We start from the raw sequence: 13910 nt of genomic DNA on the forward strand, positions 1-13910 counted from the left end.
GTCGTGTGAATAGCCCCATTAGGGGTCTATTATTCCTAATGCAGCCGGGTGCCGGCCGATTTATGAACGGCCGGCACCCGGCCGGGAAACCCTGTCGTGGGAATGAGGCCTAAGAGAAGGAGTGCCATTTGGAGCATGGATTCACTGTGCGCCATAAATTTAATATTAACTTTATTCTGCTTGTCGATACAATCAGGGCAATACCATATTTACATCGTTTTTTTCATGTATTACAGCTTTTACACAATGAAATCCCTTTTTTTTTTTTAAATCATTTGGTTTCTGTGTCGCCATATTCTAAAACCCATAACTTTTTTATTTTTGCATGGACAAAGCTATGTCAGGGATTTTCTTTTGTGGGACGGGTTGTCGTTTTTATTGGTACAATTTTGGAGTAAATGTGACTTTTTGATACATTTTTTGAGAGATGTGACCTAAAAACAGGGATTCTGGCATTGTTTTAAGTTTTCTTTTTATGACGCTCCCCGTGCGGGATAAATAACATAACAGTTTTATAGTTCGGACGCGGCGATACCAATTATGTATAGTTTTCTTTATTTTTTACGTTTTTTCCAATAATAAAAGACTTATTTTGGGAAAAAAGGCAGGTTGGCTTTTTTTTTACTTGAAACGTGTATTTTTTTTTTAGCTTTGTAAACTTTTTTGTTAGTTTTTTTATTTGTCCCACTAGGGGACTTGAAGGCCTGAAGCCCCGATCGCTATTCTAATACACTGCACTACATATGTAGTGCAGTGTATTAGAGCTGTCAGTTATTCACTGAAAGCAAGCCGATGAGGACCCACTCCGGCCATAGCAACCCAGCGATTGCGTCGGGTAAAAACCCCTCAGATGCTGCGCTCTCTATTGAGCACAGCATCTGAGGGGTTTATTGGCCGGATCAGAGAATAGCTCCGGTCCTGGCCGTTACCAGAGGGTGTCAGCAGTAATATACAGCTGACACACGGCCGTGATGGTGCTGGCTCCTCTTCTGAGTCCGCACTATCACTGCGACATAATGGTACTGCGATTTGCAGGAACCCCTTCCTGACAGCGCCGTATATATACGGCGGATGTCGGGAAGGGGTTAAAGTGAATGTTTTTGTTTTTGTAATCTAAATAGGTCCAAAGTTCTGCGCTGGTTAATTTACTAATATCTCTTCAGTTTTTCCAATGCAGTGCTCCAAATCCCCTGTACAGACATAGGCTTAAAGAGTACCTATCTCCTCACATAGGGTACCTGTTTTATTAGAACAATCATTAATCCCTTAACTTCTACGCGCACCACAAAATAACTGTTCCTCTTTGTAAGGACTGAGTTCCCGCACCTCAACGTACAGTTACATCAATGTGATGTAGGGGGAAGAGAAGCTGTGCCTGCGCCATCTGCAGCTGGTTCAGGAAATACCATGCAGCCGACATCCCGCTGCAAAGGCAGGGATCCTCCGATCCTGGCCATTCAGCCCCTTAAATGTCATGGTAAATAGCGACCACAGACTATAAGGAGTTTACCAGAGGAAGGGGGTTACCTCTGTTTCCCCATTGGCTCCATGCGATCGCAGGGTGCAGACGGTTGTCATTGCAGCCACGGGCCTAACAAAGACCCCCAGGCCTGCCATGTCTATATGCCTATTTTACACAGAGATACAGTCATACCAACCCATATAATAAAGTTAACATGTTATTTTAAAAGCATGTTGAATGGGGTAAACATTAATACAGTAGTTAGCGCTCATTTAGACAGAACGCGATAACCAGTGAGATCACACGTTCTGAGACTGTAGGCTGCCCTGGGGGGAATTTGTAGGAAGTTACAGGGCATGCTGGGAGCATCTAATCATGAAGTTCAGTACCCGTCTCCTGAGGGGAATTGGTTCATTAGCATAATTAAAACACATTTTATACAGAGGTATATTTTACATTTGTTTTAATTAGATTAATTTAGAAAACATATTTCTTTCTTAGGCCCCCTCCACACGGCCATAGCCGTAAGCCTAGTCTGTGATTACGGCTACGGCTGGGCGCGGACAGCCACGGACAGTCACCCGCATTTGCGGGTTGTACTCCCATTATAAAGTATGGGAGCACGGTCCGTAAAATAAAAAAAGAGGATATGTCCTTTTTTTTTTGTGTAGCCTTTCTATGGCCCGGACACCTTCCCGTAAATATACGGGAAGGTGTCCATGGGCAATAGAAATTAATGGGTCCGTACTTTTTGTCCGTAATTGCGGATCAAAATTACAGCTGTGTGTATGGGGCCTTAAAGGGCTAATGATTTTTCTAATAAAACAGGGGCCCTATGTGCGGTGATAGGTCCTCTTTAATTAATAATATGCTGTCTGCCTGAAGACACCTTTAGGGGGAGCTTAGGTGCTCACTGCATAATGTTTATACATTGAACAAAATAATTGAACTAAATAATACATTAGTATGCAGTAAGCTCATTAGCTTCCTCTAGTGGCCAAACACTATATTTGAAAAAAATAAATAAATTTTTTAATTCCAATCATACCACAATATTGAAATTTGTAGAAACATTTGCTACATTAAACAGCCTATAGATGTAATGACTGAATATTGGTGTTTTTTATTGTTTACGTGATTACGTGCATGGAGCCTTACTGACATTTCACAATATTCGGGCAGCAGCAATTTCCCAGTATACAGTTGGATAGTTTTCTGTTAAAACCAGTAAATTCCATAAACCAGTCTTAATCTCTAGAGATAAGAATGATTCGCTGTAAATCATGTTCTTTGTTTGCTATTTTCTGTGTGACCTTGATCACCTGAGATCCTATTAATAGATTTCTCCAGTACAAACCAAAACTGTCAGGCATTATAACAGCGGCATAGAACAATATAATATGTCAGCTCATATAAGGCAGAACACGGAGAGATACATGAGGACACAAATTGTATCTACAATGCTACATTACTATTTTTTTTCAGATTGTATTCAGTGTTTTCCTGCTCTCATCTTGTTATCCAGGCCCTCATTCTATTGGGAATTACTTAAAAATTGCACTATTTGGGATCTCCGATGCAGGGAAGAGGAATATTTTCAAGGCTGTTTCTTAGGCCTTGTTCAGAAGAGCGTATTATATGTCAATGTGCTGTCCGTTAAAAAAACAGACGGCACACAGACCTATTCACACATCCGTGTTTTTTCTTGCAGCATGTCCATTGCGTAAAACTCACTGCATGTCCCATTTTAGTCCATTTTTGCGGACAATGTTGCCCATTGAAGTCAATAGGTGCGTGAAAAACACGGACAGTACATGGACGACATCTGTGTGCTGTCTGTGTTTTTTACGCACTAGTTGCTAATACCACACAGAACTGAAATGCATGAAATATGGTCCGTTTTTTTGTGGACACAAAACGGACACGCTCTTCTGAATAACGGCTTTTCATATGGGCAACACGGTGGCTCAGTGGTTAGATGCATAGAGTTTGTATCTTCACTCCATGTTTGCATGGGTTTCCTCCCATACATTCTACATACTATAGTGTTTATAATAGATAAAGGGAAATCAGATTGTAGAATATTTTGGTACTATATAATCAGCATGAAAAAAGTAAATTCAATGATGCCACTTGTCATGTAGCGGGTTAGTGGACCCACTAGGCCATACCGCCGTAGCGGGGAGGCAGCTGGCCAAAAAAAAGGAAACCCCAGAAATACAATGTCCCGCACAAGGGTACCTGGATAGTCCAGACGGTGGCCGCAGCTCTGGCACAGATGTAGATGGGTGCAGCAGATAACGCCAAATGTGGCGGATGACACAGGTGCCGCAGGTTGCGCCAGACGTGGTGGATTCCTCCGGACGTGGCGGATTCCTCCGGACGTGGCAGATGACACAGGATGTGGCGGATTCCTCCGGATGTGGCAGATGACACAGGACATGGCGGATTCCTCCGGACGTGGCAGATGACACAGGACGTGGCGGATTCCTCCGGACGTGGCAGATGACACAGGACGTGGCACGACTAGATACTAAAGGCACAGCACGGGAAACAGAAACAGGGAACAAGGCATGGGTAACAACTGGAACGGGAAACACTAAGGGACCATTTGCAAGACAAACTGGGAAAACTAACAACGCTCAGGCAAGGATTAGAAGGCCTGGGGCCTTCTTATAGACCAGGAAATCGTGGCAGTTGATGATGATGACGACTTCCTATTTGCGCGCGCTGGCCCTTTAAAGCCAGGCACGAGCGTGCGCGCTCACCCTACGGGCCACAGCAGAACGGAGCGGAAGTGAGTGCTAGCGTCTCCTAGGAAGGAGATGGGGACCAGCGCTCACGGATCCATGGCTACGGGCGTCGGGAGGTGAGTAAACCCGACGGCCCGCGGCCATGGACGCTACACCACTGCATTTTTTTTACATTCTTAGGCCCCATTCACACGGCCGTAATTTTAAACCGCAATTATGGACCGTAACTGCGGTTCAAAGTACGGACCCACTAATTTCTATTGCCCATGGATACCTTCCCGTATATTTACGGGAAGGTGTCCGGGCCGTAGAAAGGCTCTGCAGAAAATAAGACATGTCCTCTTTTTTTATTTTACGGACCGTGCTCCCATATTTGATAATGGGAGTACGGCCCGCAAATGCGGGTGACTGTCCGCGGCCATCCGTAGCCGTAATCACGGACCGGGATTACAGCTACGGCCGTGTGCCCTTAGGCCCTTGTTTAATAGATCCAACTATGTTCAGACATGGCATATTTTTTGGGAAATACATGTGAATCTGAGTTTTCAAAACCCCAGTCTCATGTAAAAAAAAAAATCCAGATTGTAGGACCCTTCAGATTTTTATTCCACAGTTTTGCATATTATGTTGCAGATTTGAATTTTGCTCATGGATTTTTCTGTAAATTGGATCTGCAGCTATATCCTCAGCGGAAAACATCTGCAGCATCTGAACATACCCTTACTGCAGAAGAGGCCGTACTGCAGACAAAAAATAGAATAAGGGGAGGCCTCCATGACTAAAATAGATGGGAGGGGTAACGAGTTGGTTGGCCTATGGGAGTTTAGGATAGGGTCGGTAGGAGGGCTAGTAGGGTAAGGGGTGAGATGTGTAAGGGGATGTACCTTCTCCTCGTGCTTTCTCTTTCTCTCTTGAACCAGGAACATGTCCCCGCCCGCCCTATTTTGGATCGGCAAGGTTGCTGGATGTTGTTTTTACTGGCTTTTGGATTCAAGCTGGTGTGATGGTGTTTCAGGTGGTTGTGATGGGTTGTCATTGCAGCTGCTGGGGGGAGTCCTTGAAGTAGGTAGAAAAAAGTGGTGAGGGGGAATGCATCACGGGATGCACCCCCAATTAGTTGGAAATCGGCTTCTTAGGGTGTTACCCCTTTTGAAGGCTGTGAGATATATGGTGGAGGTCATCTGCAAAAGGTAATCGGTGCCCCCGAGCCGGGTTACGGCTGGGGGTAAGGTATTGGTGGGCAGATGACCTGTAAATAAAATATTGGTTGCTTCAAGGACTTGACCGTCATTCTTTTTGGTTTGTTATGACCCTGATAGGGTCACAGGGTGTTATTAATGTTAGGATGACTTCCTCTGTGGGAATTCAAAAGCTATGTTATTTTGTTATTTAAAATGCATTGTTATTTAAGATAATAAACGGCTGCCATTAAAATCCAACTCTGTTTCGGTGTCTGCTTTATTAAAAGGTAAGGGGCATATAGGGGTACACGACTCGACTTATTTGAGTCATGTCCTTACTGATTACAAAGTATAAGAAGGATTTATCCTATTAGGCCCCATTCACACGAACGTGTTTTTGCGGCCGCAATTCCCCCGAAAATCCACGGGAGAATTGCAGCCCCATTCATTTCTATGGGGCCATGCACACGACCGTAGTTTTTACGGTCCGTGCATGGCCTGGGAGCCCGTACCGCAGAAAGAACGGACCTGTCTTATTACGGCCGTGTTCTGCGGTCCGGGCTCATTGAAAATATTGGCCGCGGCCATGTGCATTGCCCGTGATTTGCGGGTGGCTCGCAACTGACAGTCCGTAGCCGGCCGACCCGAAAATCACGGCCGTGCACACGGCTACGGTCTTGTGCATGAGGCCTTATTGTTAGGGCATGTGCACACGTGGCGGAAATTTCCTGTTGTGGATTTTGCCGCAAATTCGCAGCAATTCCACAACGAATCTGCTGCAAAATCTGCATATGTGAGGGTTCATCCAGATGTTGACGAATTTCGCAACGGATTAGCTGCAGGTTTTAGCCTTTGAAGTGCATGAAATCCACAGTGAAAATTGGCTTCTCTGCAAGAAATGGAGCATGCTGCAGAATGTAAATTCCACACCGCAGGCTATTTTCTGCACCAAGTAAATTAAAAAGCTTTAGAATCCAAAGAAATTACAGTCTGCTGCAGATTTCCACTTCAGCCTGTCCGAAGCAGAATTCTGCTACAAATCCGCCACTTCTAAATTTGCCCTTAGGCCTTGTTCCCACAGTGAAGATTTGCTGCAGATTTTTCATGTATTTTTCAAGCCAAAACCAGAAACAGAAGAAATATATAAAGAAAGGCCATATAGGTTTGCTGTCCTGGATACAATTCTGGTTTGGGCTGAAAAAATGCAAGCAAAATCTGAAAATTTGTGAACAAGCCTTTAGGCTACATTCACACAATGTGGAATTTGGTCCAGTAAATCTGCATCAAAACCGCAGGTAATTCCACAGGTAAAATCCGCACCCAATAGTGTGTTTTTTTTATGGGTTTTTAGGTGCAGTTTTCAAATTTTTATGCGGAAATACGTGCGGTTTTATGCTACAGATTTTGGTGCATTTTTTTCATAAACTTGTCAGATATAATTCACAGGTGGCAGCGCAAGATAAATTGACATGCTGCAGATTTTAGAAGAAATGAACCGCAGGTCAATTTACGTACAGAAAAATGTTGCAAAGTGTAGATGAGATTACTTGTAATCTCATTTACTTTGCTGGTACTGTATTATGCTGCGGATTTGCTGTAGGAAAATATGCGTGGCAAATCCGCACGTAACATGCATCTAGTGCTTTTGGCCTAAGGGTATGTTTACACGTGCACGTCCGTTACGTCTGAAATTACGGAGCTGTTTTCAGGCGAAAACAGCTCCTGATTTTCAGACGTAATGGCATGTGCAGGCGTTTTTCGCAGCGTCCATTACGGACGTAATTGGAGCTGTTTTTCTATGGAGTCAATGGAAAACGGCTCCAATTACGTCCCAAGAAGTGACATGCACTTCTTTGACGCGGGCGTCTTTTTTACCGTCTTACCGTCTGCACAGAACACCGTAAAACCCATTCAAATGAATGGGCAGATGTTTGCCGACGCTTTCAAGCAGTATTTTCGGCCGTAATTCCAGGCGTAAAACGCCGGAATTACGTCCGTAAATAGTGCGTGTGAACATACCCTAAGGGTGGAGCCACACAGAGCAGATTTTGTTGCAGATATTTCTGCAACTAAAAATCCGTTCCATTCATCTGAATGTGGTTGTTTCTGCAGCAGGTGTAGGAATTTCTGCAAGTTCCATTCAAAATGTGTGGAACCCATTTTCAGCCCCAGAAAATTCCTGCTTCAAAATCTGCCACGTGTGACTGCACCTTACTGAAGGTCATAAAGTGTATTATTGGGTGAAATGACATGCTTGATAAATTTATATTTGTATACACATTGCACAACATGGAATGGCTTCTTTCTTCTTTGCACTTCTTTCCGTTTTTGGACCACAAACAGATAAAACGTTTAATTATAAACCGTCTTCTAAGTAAAAGGTAGCTTGAGGCCTAGTTATACTCCTTCACGGTATCCAGTGTGTTATATAGCTGCTTGCCACCCACCCTATATGATCCGCTACCAAAACCTGTTATAGTCAATCACGGGCTGTGTCTGCCGGCAGCTATAACATGAGTTTTACAGCAATGCACAAATAAACTGACAGGAAAGCGAATTCCAGGAAGAAAAAGTACCTGTTTGGGGACATTCAAGGAGTATTCCCATCACAGAAAGTGATTATTGCTAGGATATGCCAATACTTTCAGATTTTTTTTGGTTCTTACTGCCTGACAGTATTGGTTTGATGTTGCTACCCCGCTGTACAGCGAACTTTATTCTCAGCAGTCCCTTCATTCTCAGCAGTCCCTTCATTCTCAAGATTAGTGGGGGTTACAGCAGTCAGATCCCCACCAATCAAAAAATTACGACATATCCTAGTGATATGCCTCCACTTTCTCTGATGGGAATACGCCTTTTAAGTATTGACAGGTCAGCATATGATTTCTTGTGTATGTGTGTTAGTTAAATAAGGACGTAACATACACAGGGTCATATATCTGAATTATAATTCTTTTTAATGGGAAACAAGAAAAAACCTTGGTATTATAATGTGTAATACCATTGTGTAATATATATAGTTGGTGGATGATATTGGGATATTGGATGTTGTACACACACACACACACACACACACACACACACACAAACACACACACACACACGTGTGTATGTATATATATATATATATATATATATATATATATATGGTGGCATTAGTGTTCGCAGAGTGCTGTCGCCATTTTCTTGTGTGCTGTATACATTTGTAGTCACAAGCGTTCTTGCACCTGTATATACGTTTTGTTTCATTTTGTTGGAATGTGCTGTTTACATTTTTGTGTTGTTTATGTGATTCATATATGTGGGTTTAGTGACTGCCTCCATTTTTGATCTTGCACTCCTCACTTTGATCTGATCAATGTCCTAAAGGGTGATATTACACGGCCCGATGCAAGCCGTTTAAACGAGCCCCAATCAACGAGACAGCTCGTTGATCGGCGCTCGTTTGCTCGTTTCACAAGGAGCTAGTATGGGGACGAGCGCTCGTTACTACACTCGTCCCCATGCATTTTTTTCATGTCGGCAGCACGTCTCCCTGTTTACATTATCGTTTGCCCGATAAGTGGCCTTTGTAAAAGGGTCTTAACATTTAGGCTAGTATCACATGCACAGTATTGATGGAATTTTAGTGGCAGTTTTTGACTCAGTTTTTTTTAGTCAATGCATCAGTCTGTTCTTTATACCTTTCCTTCCTTTTGGATCCACTTCTGGCTTTGGCTCAAAAAGCTGAGCCAAAAACTGTACCAAAAACGGAATCAATACTGTGTGTGTGATCCGAACCTTAAAGACACAATACCAGTGGATGTATGTTATTCTGGCACTAAAGGCACTTATGTTAAACCATTTTCTTCTTAAGTGAGAGGTCTCCAAGCTGTGGATCTCTAGACTGCAAAACTACAACTTCCAGCCTGCAGCTGCAGGGCATGCTGTGAGTTGTAGTTTTGCAGCAGATGGAGAGCCACAACTTTGAAAACACTGTTGTATTAAAGGGATTGTCTCACTAGGACGAACCCTGTCCATATACCCTATTAGAAAGCAACAATTCACTGTATTTCTACGATATATATTGACTTGTGCTCCCACAAAGTATAGGAAATTGTAATTCACTGAAGTGATATATGAGTAAAACGTATAAATTTTATTTCATAACTCTCTAAAAACAGGGGTATTGTCACCACTGTGAAAAGCCCCACCGTGTGCATTAAAAACGTATTAAACACATACTCCAAGTCCTGGTTCGTTTGTGAACCCTCTCTAACTGGGTATACTTGAAAGATGCAAATATGGGATCAACGTTTCAACATTGGTGTATCAGTGGATTAGACCCTAAAACACACCAGAGCCCGCAGTTACCGCTCCTAAATCACCTGGTGCTAAGGTGCACAACAGTGCCACTGTCCCCCTCACTAACCTGACCCTACGCGTTTCTATACATATCATCAGGGGTCTGTAACTTGGTCATCCTGGCTAGGATGCCAGCGATATTAATTCACTAGCAGATATTCTGCTGTACAACACGGAAGCGTGCACGCATGGCAGACATCCATGCGTGCACGCTTCCGTGTTGTACAGCAGAATATCTGCTAATGAATCTATTAGAAAGCAACCCCAAAAAATTGCTTTTAGCAACACATTTCTATTTGCATTAGCTACCTGGCTCTTGGGATATGTCCAGACCTCTATTTTGTGGTCATAGACTCCCTGTGTCATGCACCATCCCTTCATGTTCTGCAGGAGGCAGTATATACTGTACAATTTGCCTGCAGTGTCTCTTTAAGATTCAGTCTCCGAGTGCTGATCTGGAACCATGGCTGTAGTGTTTCTTTTCTTATGCATTGTCCATAAATTGAGCACCTCCCTATAATTCAGCATTTTTTGTATATTCCCTAAGATCCACTTTAAAGAGAACCTTTCACCCCCCCCCCCATACATATGCAGCTGAGTGCAGCATGTAATGGGGAGGGCTGCACAAACCCTGGGGGACTTTACACTTTTTTCCTACCCTCCTCAGTTATTTAGAGATCGGTGCCGTTATATTTGGCACCCGATATTTAAATAACCCGCCTGAACTGTCAATGGGGCGTGTAATGGCAAGGGGGCATGTTACTATGGCTGTGACACTGTGCACGCACTCACTCACTCTTCAGATCTCAGCAGACAAGGACAAGACCGTGCGATCTCTCGTGAGAGATTGCACAGTCTTGTACTTGTCTGCCGAGAGCTGAAGAGTGAGAGCATGCGCGCACAGCTCTGAGCAGCGCGAGCTTGCGCACATGCTCTCCTCTCTTCAGCGCTTGGCAGACAAGGACAAGACTGTCCGATCTCTCGCGAGAGATCGCACAGTCTTGTCCTTGTCTGCCGAGAGGTGGAGAGTGAGTGAGAGCGTGCGTGCGAACACGCACTCGCTCTCCTCTCTCCAGCTCTTGCTGTGGCACTGTCCATAGCAGATTGGACAGTGTCACAGCCATAGTAACACGCCCCCTTGCCATTACATGCTCCATTGACAGTTCAGGGAGTTACTTAAATATCGGGCACCCAATATAAAGTCACTGATATCCAAATAACGGAGGAGGGTAGGAAAAAAAATGTAAAGTGCCCCAGGGTTTGTGCAGCCCTGCCTATTATATGCTGCACTCAGCTGCACATGTATGGGGAGGTGAAAGGTTCTCTTTAAATACACTTGCATCGAAAGAGGAAATGAGTCAGATGGTTTGCTGGATGGATTTATTTCAATGTAAACATTTCTGGTATTTCAAACATATTATTTATCTCAGCTACAGTCCAAGTTACTATAATGTCCATTGTTGGGTCACAAACTCATTAAATATACTTCTTGCTGTTTTATTGTGTATTTATGACGTGCAGTATGTCATGCAATGTTCCCTGCTAGTTTTGGCAGCTGGCTCCGCATATGTAAAATTTTCCATAGGCTTCTTCTATACTTTATTTTTTTGTCCTGGTTCTTAATGGAAAATGTAATAATGTACGGCTTCGTTCACATCTGCGTTGGAGGCTCTGTTAGGGGTCTTTGTACCAGATCCAGTTGAGATTTCTGGATATAAGGCTTTATTCAGACGAACGGGAAAAACGTCCGTGCAACGCGCGTGATTTGCATGCGCGTTGCACGGACCTATATTAGTCTATGGGGCCGTGCAGACATGTTCGTGATTTTTACTCAGCTTGAGTCCGCTGAAAAAAAGTCACGACATGTCCGTTCTTTGGGCGTTTTGCGTGAATCACGCACCCATTGAAGTCAAACTTCCGTGCGAACAGCGTGATTCGCGCATTAGCTGTCAAAAGGATGAATGAAAACAGAAAAGCACCACGTGCTTTTCTGTTTACAAACATCCAAATGGAGTGTCATAATGATGGCGGCTGCGCGAAAAGCACGCAGCCGCGCATCATTTGCTGCTTCCCCACGGAGCTGTTAATTGTTTTTTGCGCACGCAAAACGCCGCCTTTCTGCGTGCGTAAAAACGCCACGGTCGTGTGAATCCAGCCTAACAGAGACAATAGCACAGCATGCTGCGCTATTGTCTCCGGCAAAATCAAGGACACCCCGACGGAAAGCCAATGGAACACATTACAGTCAATGGGTTCCGTTGGACGCAGGTGGTGACTATTGTGCAACGGAAACGTTGCTTCCGTTATTCCCTTGTTCTGCTCCTCTGACAGGGCAAGACAACGGAACACACCGACGCAGGTGTGAATGTAACCTAATAGTTGCACTTTGTGTGTTTGCAGCACAAAAATCACCAGGTTTTACCATTTGGGATAAAAAAATACAAATAAAATACAATAGTAGCATAAATATGTTTTCTATATAAAGTATGTTATCATATAAACATTTATACAATTATACATTCACATGGACTATACATTCGGATATAAATTAAAGATCATTTCCTGATGAAATAAAAACAATGGGGCAGATTTACTAATCCTGCCTGAGATTTAGAAAGCGTAAACTTAGACAAGGCAGTCAGGAGATTTATCATAGTGGCGCGTGCTGTATGATAAATTTGGCGCATCTAGCTCAACATGTTTGTCACTTTTCCCTTCCTTATACCCCCTTGTGCTCGGCTTAGTTTACGTCATTTTTGGTGAAAATTTGGCGCACGGTAGCGCATTTTAAGCCACGTCTGCTTTCGATAGACTACGTCTCTTCTCATCTAGACCACGCCCCTTTTAGGGCTAGGCGTAAATAATGTCTAAAACAGTTAATAAATGTGGTGCTCATCATATGCACCAGAATTCTGCCACATTTTAAATAGTAAATCTGCCCCCCTGTATTGAACCCTTTCTTATCTATATCTGTTTTTAGGAAAGCTGTGTTGCAACCAGAGAATATGTTGCTGCACATAATTCTGGAAAAATTGGGTAACAGCCCCAAAAAAAACTGAAGAGGAAGAGCATGCGGCTGCTATGGGGCCAGGGTCAGACTGGTCCACCAGAGTACCCGAGGATCTTCCAGTGGGCCCAGACTTATACAATAATGGGCCCAAAAGGTCCAGTAGTAGACAAGCCCATTTGAAGGTGACTTTGGAGCTAATCGCTTGCCACTACTGTCTATTTCTTATGGGAGGAGTCACAAATAACCTATAGAGGGACCATAGGCCCTATTCACATTGCATAGCCGCAGCATAATACAGTACCAGCAAAGTAAATCAGATTTCAGGAAATCTCATGTACACGCTGTGGTTTTTTTCGGCACATAAATTGACCTGCTGTGTGTATTTTAAAATCTGCAGCATGTCAATTTATCAAGCGTTTCTGTTTGCGTATTTTATCTGCCTAGTTCTAAAGAAAAACACACCAAAACCCGCAGTTTGAAAACACACCGATTTACGCATCAAAATGCAAAAACTGCATCGAAAAACACTTTATTAGGTGGGTTTTTACCTGCGAATTTTGTACGTTTTCCTGCAGTTATCGTCCGCAGCAAAATATGCAACGTGTGCATGTTGCCTAGAGGGCTGTTTTTAATTTTCTTCTGACAGGTCTGTGCTATGTAATCAGTAATGTGATATGCATGTTTACACACACACAATACACATACAGACCGTAACCTTGGTAATGTATATGGGATGGTATATTTAAACATTATATAGTTTAAACATTGATTAGGTTCTCCGGGTATTTTATATTGATGGCCTATCCTTAGGATCGGTCAACAATATAAGGGTATGTGCACACACACTAATTACGTCCGTAATTGACGGACGTATTTCGGCCGCAAGTCCCGGACCGAACACAGTGCAGGGAGCCGGGCTCCTAGCATCATACTTATGTACGATGCTAGGAGTCCCTGCCTCGCTGCAGGACAACTGTCCCGTACTGTAATCATGTTTTCAGTACGGGACAGTTGTCCTGCAGCGAGGCAGGGACTCCTAGCATCGTACATAACTATGATGCTAGGAGCCCGGCTCCCTGCACTGTGTTCGGTCCGGGACTTGCGGCCGAAATACGTCCGTCAATTACGGACGTAATTAGTGTGTGTGCACATACCCTAAG

The sequence above is a fragment of the Rhinoderma darwinii genome, chromosome 7 (genome assembly GCF_050947455.1).
Source record: "Rhinoderma darwinii isolate aRhiDar2 chromosome 7, aRhiDar2.hap1, whole genome shotgun sequence".
Classification (NCBI taxonomy): domain Eukaryota; kingdom Metazoa; phylum Chordata; class Amphibia; order Anura; family Rhinodermatidae; genus Rhinoderma; species Rhinoderma darwinii.